At 45.1% G+C, this 12700-nt stretch overlaps 1 long non-coding RNA gene across 1 annotated transcript in view; it reads right to left on the bottom strand.

Annotated features, from left to right (window-relative positions):
- Positions 1-12700, bottom strand: part of LOC110392239 — a 144012-nt gene that overhangs the window by 28834 nt on the left and 102478 nt on the right. Inside the window, exons 9-10 of the long non-coding RNA XR_002434273.1 lie at positions 7069-8451; positions 83-197 (exon numbers count right to left, since the gene is read on the bottom strand). This is a non-coding gene — a long non-coding RNA (uncharacterized LOC110392239). The remainder of the gene's footprint in view (positions 1-82; positions 198-7068; positions 8452-12700) is intronic.

The following is a 12700-nucleotide window of genomic DNA, read 5'->3' as shown; positions in this document are numbered from 1 at the left end:
TCGGTTACACAATCCAATCCCCAAATGCCTTCAATCCACTCTCTAATAGTAACTTAACCTCTTATAATATTCCTGTCCTCACCTCTCGCTTCAACATCCCTAGCTTGTATGGAGCTTCTTAGGTGGCTTTAAGGAAAGCAAACAAAAACCTCTTCACTGGAGTGTTGCAATGCAATTCTCTCATCATTTGGGGCACTCTGAAATGAAAAACAGTTACAATGCTTTAGAAAGTGGAGGTTTGGGTAAGGCACTGGGGTATGACCAGAGGAACTCTGGTCTGAGTCAGGACAGCGTGGCCACGGGCCAGCTCACAGCAACTGGCCTCTCTCCCACAGGGTGACAGCAAGAACAATGCCCATTTGTCCTCATTATGGTCAGGGAGTGCTTATTTTGGGGGGTGTTGATCAAGCTCTTTGTGGTTAAGATGTTGGAAACGTTGAAGCCGACCCTGCTTGGGCACCCAAGGCTTCTTATAGAAAAGACCAAGCACTGAGAAACAAACAAGAAACAAGCAACCCCAGATCCCACCAAAACGAATGGAACTATACAAAGAAACAATAGTTAGAAAGTGGTTTTGAGAAGAACAGAGAGTAATGGAAAATGGGGAAAAATAAACATGCGGATAACTACAATACAACTTCCAGTATTTGTCACTAATAGCAAAGTGTCATTTTATTCTTTTTCCCTGCAATGCATCTACAGATGTGCCTACATAGGCTCACCTCCTCAATGCCAAAACAGAGTTAAGAATCACTTTATTTACACTGGCGTAACACCCCTACACAAAACCATTTCCATTTCAGAGTGAAAGTGGCCTTTTCAGGCAACTTTAACAAATTCTCAGGTAACACCAGAGCAGACTGCCCTTATATTATAATAAAATAAGCTTCTGAGAAATTATTCTCTTAGCTTTTTAAATCAAGCTGCTATCTTTAACCATTAAATTTTTCCCAAATCCTAAAGAACTGAAGGTGCAGCACTTGGGTAAGCGATGCTTTAATATTCAAGAGCACATAATTCTGTTCTGCTCATAGTTACAGGCTGTTAACATCACAGAGCTACGAATTACTGAAAGATGAGACCACAGACTTGAAATAATGCGATAAAACAAAGAAATGGAAAAATTTAGGCCAAATATCAGGCGAAGAAAAAAATGTGCCATCAAGTTTTGTGGAAAAGAGTCTCAGAGATTGAAGGCCAAGTTCTTGGAGTTTCTCTAGCCATAAACCGCAGCAGAAAAAAAAAAATGTAGCAGAAAACATGTCCTGGCAAGACGACGGTCTGGATGATCTAATGCACTTTCCATCTCTTCACATCTATGACTCTGTAGTTCCGCAGAAGTGCTTAGCAGACGGCTGGCCAACTTCAGTACCAGCTCAACTGTCTGATAAGAACGTGATAATCAAAGTCTTCAACTGAAAGGATGCCCTTGCATCTGCATACTGCAGTTATATCACACTATGTTCATTCAGCGTTGTGAGTTACATTAGAGAGCCTGATGCGAATGGTAGTAATTAGAGTTGTGTATAGCTCTCCCAAAAAGGCAAAACAGAATTTAAGTAATTAAAAAGACAATCATCATCTTTCCTGCAAAATGTTCAAGGTCAACTTTTGACACCAGATTTGATGATAACGAGTTCAACTCTGTCAACGTTTATGCATGCAAATAATTTTACTCATACATGCAACAAAGCATTAGAATGACTGGATCTATTCTAAAGGGCATTTTCAATTATACACCCTTGACTTCTGTGCTCAGAAAATACTCCCTTGCAGTAAAATACCAGATTGCTTCTCAGATCACGTGTTTTGCTGTTTTCAAATTATAAGGTGAGCATACATGCAGAAAGCTCAGAAACATATACAGCATAAGCACACCTTTCATGTTTAAGGCATATGTATAAGAAAACTGAATTGTAACATTAAAAAAAAAATGTAAGAATGAAGAAGATGGCAAGAGAAATACAGAAGCAGCAAAGAAACTCCAAAGCAAAAGAGTAGCAAAAAAGGCGTATGGAGAGATAACCCTTTACAACAAGAAGTGTGTGTCTCCTAGAATTATAGAATCCTTACAGATGGAAGGGACCTCGGAAGGTCATCCAGTCCAACTCCCCTGCAACGAACATTGACACCACAGCTAGATCAGGTTGCCCAGTGCCCGATCCAGCCTGGCCTTGAAAGTCTCCAGGGACGCGGCATCAACCACATCTCTGGGCAACCTGTTCCAGTGCCTCACCACCCTCACTGTAAAAGACTTTTTCCTTATATCCAACTTAAACCTACCCTCTTTGAGCTTGAAGCCCTTTGCCCTTGTTCTATCACAGCAGACCCTTATAAAGAGTCTATCCTCTTATTTCCTGGAGCTTCCCTTTAGATACTGAAAGGCCGCTATCAGGTCACCTCACAGCCTTCTCTTCTCCAGCCCCATCTCTCTCAGCCTGTCCTTGTAGGAGAGCTGTTCCATCCCTTGGATCATTTTTGTGGCCCTCCTTTGGACACACTCCAACAGCTCCATGTCTCTCCTGTGCTGAGGACTCCACATCTGGATGCAGTACTCCAGGAGAGGCCTCACCAGAGCAGAGCAGAGAGGCAGGATCACCCCCCTCGACCCCACTGCCTGAACCACCTCTGTCCTCAAAGTTTCTCTGGAGGAACGGGTTTGGTCTTTTGTTGCTTTTTTTCCTGGCCAACAGAAATTCCACCCTGACTCTGATTAGGATGTGGCATTATTTGTAAGATTATAGCCAAGGACAAATTTTGTGAGGATCACGAGCAAAAAAACAATCTGTGATGACGCAGTTTGAAAAAAACATGGTGAGTCTGTAAACGCCATGAGTCCTAGGATGCTTATAAATATTATTTCTATACTACTTATGTACATTAATGACTAGAAATTTTAGTACTGGATGGATCCCACCATACCCGAGGTGTACCAACCCTCCTCTCAAGCACTTAAGACTCTGCAAAGAAAACAGAAAGGACTACTACTGTTGCTGATGTACAAAAAGAAAAAATTAAATGCTCAATGTACAGTGACATTCAAGTGAAATGCAGACATCTAAAATGCAGATGCCAACAGAAAATAGGGAACAGAAAATATCAATACCTGCTCGATTTGGAGATCAAGGCTCCTTAAGCACCTGTAACTGACAAAGTCAGCGCTCAGCTTTTGCTTGAGTGCTACAGAGGAGGTGAGGTTTCTTGATCAGATCGAATTCCACTTAACGCAGGTGTAATGGAAAGGGACAGCTCCACCTTCTCCTGAGCTTCTGACCACGAGTTCCTGGTACTTCCACACGAGCATCAGCAGCCATGCAGCTATACAATGAATTGCATCAGCTTGGACAGTCAAAACCTTATCTTCCCCCCCAGAAAGGGAGAAAAATCTAATTTTCATTGAGATCAGCAATTGATCCAGCTCAACCCAAAGCCACACAGTCATCAGCACTGACCACAGAAGAAGCTAGCCCTTAAATCCCACATGAAATCTGCACAGCAGCTCAATGTGTTCTGTACCTTCAGGTCATGCTAAAACACTGACTACAGGACACGCAGCTGTCCTGGTCATGGCCATCCAGAGACCTGTCAAAAAAGATAGTACTGTTGCTTTGAAAGAGTAATCCAAAGGTGAGGCCTCACCTGGGAAGCTGGGCACTATTCCCCCTGCAGATCCCACTTCCTACAGAGCAGACTTCAGGCAGAGCTTGGGCTGAGGCTGCACTCTGCCCTCCCACAGGAGCTGTGCCAGCATAGGGAGGAATTCAGAATTCACGAAGCCATAAAGAGAAAGCACTGCAGGGCAAATATCACTCCATGAGACAGAGACTCCCAGGAGAAGGGGCAGAGCTCTACGTTGTGATCCTTTCTCCAGGAACTGCTCATGCCTAATGCGCTGAAGATTAGATAAAATGTACACACAGCTCTTTTTATATTAAAGCTTGAAAAGATATAACCTATGAGCTATGTAAATACGCTGAAGAGCCAAGTGAGAGCTCTGCCCTAACAGGAGAACAGCACATACCTACCTGTATTCTTGGAAATATTTTAATTTTTGGTGGATAAAAGTAAATCAAAGAGCAAAGCTGAGATCTTCGCAGTTATGACTCACTTCTGCCAACCTCATGTTTTGGCAATAGAACTGCATATACAGGAGCCTGTAGTAACAGGTCATATGAGGAGTTTCAATAGCCGCTTAGGTCCTTAAAGATACACCCAGGTGCCCGAATTTTGATCACAAGGGGAAAAAGACTTCCAGCTGCAATTTACCAACCCTTGAATGGGCAGCCTGGCTGGGCAGCACTACCCATCAGCAGGCCAGGTTGCCAGCAGATGTATAGGAAGAGAGAAAAACAAGCAGGAAGAGCAGCGATCGCTGCACAGGACTGTTCTCAAACTGCATGGATGCAAATGGCTTCCAATTCACGCCCCGTGCTGCTGGTATGCATACATTTTTATTTGGCTTGATGGATTATTTTTGTTTAAATGTTGGATCGCGATTCCAGCAGAACAATACAAGAGGAAGTGCTCTTCTCTTCCAGGTCCAATTTTGAGCTCACCACTCTGGAGGTGAACTTCAGCCGCAAACTCTGCATTTGGATCGCTACAGGCCATCAAGAACTTAGGAAATCACAATACAGTAGAAAAAACAAAACCAACTAAGTCTCTATACTTTGCCTGCAACCTTTCAGGTGGGAATCCCTCAGAAGTCAGCACAAATGAATGCTATCAAGAGACTGCATGCACCTGAAATGTCAAGCACTGGGCTGCTTCAGTGAAAGAAATCATACTACAGCGAAAGAACCCATACTATACATCTGTTTGTATCTAATTTCAGATTGCTTTAGTGTTTCCTTATAATGCAATTTATGGCTTGTGTTTAGAAAGATATGGCTTATGATAAAGGGTTTTTTACAGTATCAAGTCTTTCACTTACTAATGCAATAAGCAAGCAGTTTTCTGCTTCAGAGCAAGCGCTGTTAAAGCAACCTCTGTGTGCTGCATTTTTTCAGTCAATATAATCACAGAAAACGTGGGGGGGGGAAAAAAAAAAGCAATCTCTGCACCATGTATTTTAGATTCCACATCTTCTATTTAGTGATATTTTAACAAGAAGAAAACAGAGATACTGCAAACACACACGCAAGAACAAACAAAACAAAACCAGCAGCATTCAGAATACAAGATGATATCTTGCACTGATTTTGGGTGTGCACCGTCCCCAGCAGGGAGCAGACAGTAAGGGCCTGCTCCCCAAAAGCAGAGGGTCTCAGAGGGCAGCTGTCCTGCTGCACAGGTGGGTACACCACAGCTAACTGGGGATCTAAAACTGCTTCTCCTTTAACGGGTCCTGCCTGTAATTCCTTAGTCAATGAAACAGCTCCAATGTGAACCTGAGGAAATTTGATCTGCAGCTCGAATTGACGTTTAACAACTAACAGTTTAGGGGCTATAAACATCCACAACTTCCTTTCTCTCTATCTGAAGTGATAAGAAAACAGGGATTTTTTTTTTTTTTTTTTTTTTAAATACAGTCCCTCCTGAGAACACTTTGATAAGCTCACTGCTAAATGAATGCTTTTCCGAAGATACGCGCTAATTCACAAAAATACTTGGCAAAAGCCTAACTTCAAATACCCAGTTCACGTAAGGTTCCCTTTTATTTGTTTGAAGTCCAGCAAAATGTTTTCCTCCGCCTTTCCCTTTCATGGGCTTTTTCACACCCACATAACAACCAAGTGACTCTTCCCTGACCCTGCCTCCCCGCTCCGCACGGTACAACTGCTCACTAGAAACTCGCCGCTCACGTAAGCTCCTCTCCCGCGGTCCAAAGGAAGCACTTAAGGAAAGGAAATCCAGCACAATGCTAAACCTCCCCTGTTGTGTTTTTTTTTTTTTTTTTTTTTTTTTCTTTTTATTTCACCGCTGGGTTTATTCCCAGCTCTGCAGGGAGATGCGGTGGATGTCGCCACTGCAGAAAAGGGGGGGAGAATATTCCCCGAGCGCCGTACTACGACTCACGCCTGGACGGGCTGGGAATAGCAAGACGTCCTCGTGTCACCCACCCAGGACAGGAAAGCCACCCCCTGCATTCCTGACGTTGGGCTGCGAGCACGCAGCACCAACACTTACTGCGACTGTTGCCTGGAGGAGACGCGGCACCCAGCGAGATCCATTAAATAAGCACCCTTCTGCCTCCCCTACCTTCTTATCATCTCCGCATGCAGAACAGTTTTCTGGAAAGCATACCAGAAAAACAGCTTCCTCTTTTGAAGGAAAGCACAGTGATAATGCTGATGAAGCACTGAAGGTAAGTTAAACATCGCTATCCTCGTTTTATTGACTGGATAACCAGGAATAAATAAGGGCTCGCTCCAGAAGACCCCTCCTCCAAACAAACCCCCCCCCAAATCAGTGCTAGAGTCACAAGCAGATCCAGGGAGCACAACTTCCAGCCACAGCTCCAGCAGGCAGCGTGATTCCCTCCAGCCAACAGTACGTTCATCATTTTTTATTTAGTTTTCTTTTCTGAGAAACCACTAATTGATAGCCTTTTTGTGGAAGATTTACCAAGCCACTTAAAATATCATTACTTTTGTTCCAGGCATATTTCAGGAAAAGTATCTACTGGATTTACTGCACGGTACTGGACATCTGATTTTCGTATGAAATTCAAAATAAACCAAAGCTTCGTTCGTTCAGCAAAGGCAACAGGAAAGCAGAGGAGCAGCAGGGGCTCAGGGATGCTACGATCCCAAAGGTGGGGCATGGAGGGCTGGCCCGTCCCTCTGCTTAGCACCAACACAGCACAGCTTTGTAGGGGGAAGCCGGGAGGGAAAAGCAATTTCAGATTGTTTTTTGTCAACCTGACTGCCTAAGCTTGCCCCCTTATTTACAGATTCCTGCACTCCAGCAGATCAGCTAGCTTTTTCTGTGAAAGCTGCTCCCATGAAAAAAACAAAATAAAACCAACACACCTTGCCACACTCACAGAGCTGGTAAGAGATTTCTTCCCACTACATTTAGCAAGATACCATCTAAGCACTGAAAATGAGAAGTATATAAACTTACCACTGCATTATCAGGAAAAGCATCAGAAATCAAGCTTAAGTGTTGCTGAGCAGTCAGCACCTCAGCTCCTTCCTGGCACAAAATCCATGCAGCACGCAGCAGGTACCAGAAGCACCTCTCCTGTGCTAGTCCTACCCGTACGCTCACAGATGTCTTCTGAATCTGCCACCAACAAAAGAAACCACAATAAGACCGTTTCCCTGATTCTTCATAACTGAGTCAGTAGGTCAACAATTCCTTCGGTTTAGGAGCCAAACCAATTCCCTTAAACACCCCCTGTGTTTTTTTTTGTTTTTTTTTCTTTCCCCTGATGGAGAAGCCAACTGCCTGCTGCCAGTGGCAGCTCAGCTGCTCACAGAACAGAACCAAACTGCTCCAACAAACCAGCTCGCCCTGGCGCAGACGTTCGTCCTGACACAGCTCCATTTTGTCTCTCACGTCTGGGAGAAGCCACGAGCAGTTACTTACGCTTTCAAATCGAGCCACGGGCAGGGAAGCGCTCCGCGTGCACCTTGCATGCTGCCGCCAGCTGCTCCAGCCCAATTCCTCGCTGCCCGTGGCAGCACGCGGTGGCACGAAGAAGGGCGCGTCACCCAACGCCGGAACCCGCTCCCCGCTCCATCCTTCTCCACACCAACACAGAGTATCCTGCCTGTGCCTCTTCAGGCGCTCTGCTCGAACAAAGGGAAAGCTCGGAAGCTGCTCTCCTTCTTCCCGATCCATGACTCAAATGTCTGGTTGAAAAAAGGTTTCGTAATAACCCTTTAGTACCACCTACTCACATCACCGAGTGCTTCTTTCAGCAAACGCACAGGAAATCACCAACGAGAGCCAATGGAGCTACTATTCCAGGAACTCGCTCTTTCGGTTATTCCTCCATCATTCGGAAACCAAGACACTTTTACTTTCCCTATTGCACCAGGTTTTTTTTTTTTTTTTTTTTTTTTTTGTTAGAAGAGCCTTTGACTGTGATCCTGTAAAATACTTGGTTGATAAATCACCAGCTGAAAACTCGCCCACTGTAAAGAAAAGAATTTCACAACGCTCATTCCAGAAAATACAGTAACTCCTTTCAGGAAATAATTCACCGGACAAAAATCAAAAGGACAGAATTAATGTTCAGAGACCGTTTGCATCCTGCACGGCAGACAAAGACGGTGCCACGTGCCTCTGTGACCGCCACCAGCAGACCCCTGAATCACCCAACCACACGATGAGTCGCTGTGAATGGTTTCCTCTTCCTCTGCGCTCTCCTGGCGAGCTCGGTGCTGCTGGCGGATCCTGAGCCTAATCCTGACTTTGATGGGGATTCCAAAACTCATCTCCTAAGGCTGCAGCCACCAGCGAACGCCGCAGACATCTGCTCCTCCTGCTTTGAGTCACCTGTCAGCAGTACAAAAGGAAATTGCTCAGCGGTGAGCACGTGGAAGCTCAGTGCTAAAGTGCAGAAATACAAAATACCGGAGTGCTCACATCACCCTCAGGGAAAAGTACTCAATTCTGCAGCACTGATATTCAAAGAGGTGAAACTTGGTAACAGTGAGTAGACGCCAGCAAGCGTTTCAGCTCGGTCTGCACTGCCAGCATCGTTGAGGCAGCAATGGAAGGGGGGACAAAATAAAAGAAGACATTTCACAAACACTGGACCTCCACCGTGCGTGACAAGAAAAATAATGAAAACAACTGAGAGAACTAATCTGTAGCTGCTTAGGAAGTTAACTCTTTGAAGGAAACGATTAAGTAAGAGAACAAAAGCCAAGTGTTATGTTTATCAAACAAGGGAACCTCACAAATGAGCATGCCTGCTCGTGGCAGCGGGGCCAGAGCGGTGACAGACCGCCCAGGAGCAGCTCCCACCGCGCTGCCATCCCTGAGATTGATTATTAAGCAGTTCCTATTTCAAAGAAACACACTTTTTAAGAAACGTGAAGCATCGCTTTGCCGAAATGACAAACGCTACGGCAGAGCACCACAACGTCCTGCGCCTTTATGAAATTCCCTTTATCCCGTTCCTGCTTAGGATGAAATTCACTACGATTTCAGCAAGGAACCCCGGTTAACCAGGATGGTATTAAGGAATTCAGGCCAGCAATGCTCATTTTGTTGTTGTTCCATCACAAATACGCTGCTCGCAAATTCAGCCATCCGAAACAAGACTCCAACTTTGCAAAAAATAATAATAATAATAATAGTAACAGGAGAGTAAAAAGGCGATTAGAACACATCATGCTTTGAATCTTCAGGACCTTCACAAAAAAGAATTCATACTGAAGATGCCATTGTCTAACCTGCTTCTGCACGCTGAAGGAGCCAGAGCTGGTGCCTCTACAGGGAGGGAGAGAGGCACTTCTCGTTTCTGTTTCGTATTTGAGTTTTTCCCCGCGCGGGAGATGATCTGACTACTCAGCGCGTCAGTATATTGCTTCACCCTTTCTTGCCTGTCTACTGACATTAACATATTTTAACAATTCAGCTCATTAGGAAGGAGGCGAGGCACCGAGCGACAAATCATCCTTACAAATCCATCACAAAGGCACGAGCCTCCCCGTGTTTTGCCCTGCACCTAGCCCAAAACTCTGCGCGAGCACACGACAAACGATGCTGAATGCAAGCTGGCAACAAAGATCAGCAAACACAGCCCCTGCGCTGCTGGTCAGACATACACATACCTGCACGAGACACGAGCCCCATCGTGAGCTCTGGCCAGAACAAGCGGGGGTCCTGCCCAGTTAGGAAGCATAGAACTCCCAGAGCCCATCTTCCCATTGTCTTCCCATTGTTCCCAGGCTCGGTGCTCAGCAGAGACTACCAGGACGAGGGGGCTGTCACACCTCGCCTAGAACTGGGCACAGGCGATGAAAGCAAGGGATCAAATCACACAAGGCTGCTGCTGACAGACTTGAAACGGCTCCGAAACAACGCGGAAATCCAAATATAACGTGCACGGCACCTGTATTTGCATGTGTAGGATGCTGAAGGATTCTGAGCCTTTGTATCAAACGTCCTTCTTACAGCAAAAGCGGAGAGCCAAGGGATACTCAGCTCCTTCTGCATGCAACAATTTCAGAGAAGATGTTCTTGTCTTTTAGACCTTGCCTTGATCTACTACAACACAATTGCTTGCAGCAGAGTCTCCATGGCATATACTAAATCCACTAGTTCACAGGAAAGGTTTCTCCAGCAAGTTTCGTATATAATAGCAGTGTCTATATATAAACCTGTTTACAACTATTTCTAAGAGCTCATTCTGAATCGGCTCCTTTATTGCAATCAAACAGGCTGGATTGGTTCCCAGCTAATGCTTATGTAAGGCCTTCAAGGAAGTAGAAACTTATTTTGTGCAAAATCAAGCCAGTATAGTAGTAGGTGCAATGGAATTATACTGCTACGTGTTAAATGTTATTAATAAAAGACCTGCATTGCAGTCGAATGCTGCATCCCATTAGTACGAACAGTCAAATAATTCCTGCCACAAAGTCTAACTGTACTCAGCCGAAGGAAAGGTGACAGGTAAGAAGCACCTGCTTTTTTGATTTAAAAATGCCACTCTCCTTTAAAAAAAAAAGTCATGTAGTGGCAGGAAGGGCACATCTTCATCATTTGCCTAAGTCTGATTTAACTTTGGTCAAAAATAAAAATAAAGACAATAATTTTCAAGTGCGTGATGTAAACTTTCACAACTCGGATTTTTTTTTTTTTTTTCTGTTTTTGCTTTCTGAGGTCGTTCTTTTCTTCTGTTGTTGGGTGTTTTCTTTTTGTTGGGTCGTGTTTTTCCCCAGACGTGTTGTCTCCTAGTCCCTCCCGCAGCAGGCAGGACTCGCTCAGCCCAACAGTGCATGTTTCTGAATCACGGTCCCAGCTGCCCCCATCATGCTCAGGATCTCACTGCCCTGTTCCTTCATGAAGGAGCAGCAAGCCTGCATGCCTGCAGGGTGACTTTGCCTGCAAACAAAAATGGAAGCTCGTGAATAATGTTTTATAGTGGTCTTAGTGAGACACAGAGGACACGTAGGGGTCTGCTTCAGGAAAACACCTCTGCTGCAGCAGAGGGGAAAGCACTGCTCCCTGGAGCGGATGCGGTTGGTGTACACAGTGACACAGCCAACAAGGCCAAAGTACCCACTTCACTATCAATAAATCAATCAGCCCCACGTGATGAAAACAGGCGCTTTCCACAGAGCTTCCTGGGTAGCACTGGGGTTTCTCTCCTTAGCTACGTCCCATTTTGTACCACTATGCTGCAGCAGTGCAAGGACTAAACCAGATGCAAGCTGAACTTCATCTTGTTTAAGGGCCTGCTCCTGTGGGCTCCTGAGCGGTGCAGGCTGTGAAGTTTAGGCCAGAAACACTGCTGGCAGTACGTGTGCCCTGGGAACAGACTGCCCAAGCACTCAGGTGACGAGCTGAGTAACGAGGCAGATCCCAGCCTCACCTTTCTGAAGGGTGCTCACCACAGCACAGCACTCAAATCTTCTTCGGAAGAGATTGCCAGAGAGATGCCGCTCAGCTCCAGGTTTGGTTTCTTTTAATCCTCTTCCTGCATTTTATCCAAGCTATATAAGCAGACCTCAAGTTAGGACAGATACACTTCCCGCACTTAATACTGGCACTTAACTTGGTTTTCTTCCCACTTGGCTTGCTTGGTATTTTCACATTCTCTAATTCTTTCTACAAGCATCTTCCAGATTATTTTCAGTTTGCAATTCCAGCGTTGGAAATCTTTTCTCACATTTGGTCTCACACGTTTCCATGCGAGCACGGCACACAAAGGAGCTGCAGGAGCTGACAGGAGAGGCTCCATTCCAATACTGCAACTTCCAAAATGACAACTTGAGGGGTATGTAGAGAAGCAGAGAATTACTCTCCTGATCTACTCTGGTAGCTACAACAGATGGATCATATAATCCAATGCAAACAGCAGGCAAGTTTCGTGCTTGCTGTAATAAAGGACACAATGACCTCTAGGTAAAAACCCTAGGAACAGCAAGCACGCAAATTCCAACCTGCACAACTTTAATTCCATGCCAGGGCTCAAGTTGAAGATAACAGTAAAGACAAACACGCTGGACAGATTTAATTCAGACCATAATTCACTACGTGCACATGCCGAACTGTGGTGTAAACCTACTGCCTTTTAACACTCCTCACTGTAAGGCCTATTTTTGCTGATGAAGTAGGTTTTCAGAGCCATCTCTGAGTCTTTTGCAATTTGGCGCAGCCTCCTTTAGCAGACAGAAAGTAGTTCAGGTTTAAGCTGCAGTGCAGAATGTCCTAGCGTTGATTTGCAAAGGCAAGGCTTCTCACATCAGAGCTCTGTTGGTGCTCTGTAACCATGCAGTGATTCATCACATTATTGCTGCTATCTCCTTCTCCTCTCCATCCCTGCCCTCCCCTCCCACTCCCAATGGTATTTGAACCCTAAGATTTACTGGGTTTGCAAAGGCCGCTCAGTTCCTCAATGGAAAGGCAACACTGGCAGAAACAGTTTTCTTGGCATGAAGGCACAGACTTCCTGAGTGTGCACATACTTTTTATGTCATAGACTACTAAATTCCTTGCTCCTCCTTCTGATTAAGAAGTCCTCGAAGAGCTCAGTTCCACACACTCCAAAAACTGATGGGTTGCAAGGACC

Source organism: Numida meleagris, chromosome 1, assembly GCF_002078875.1.
Source record: "Numida meleagris isolate 19003 breed g44 Domestic line chromosome 1, NumMel1.0, whole genome shotgun sequence".
NCBI lineage: Eukaryota > Metazoa > Chordata > Aves > Galliformes > Numididae > Numida > Numida meleagris.
This window is presented reverse-complemented; position numbering and strand designations above follow the sequence as displayed.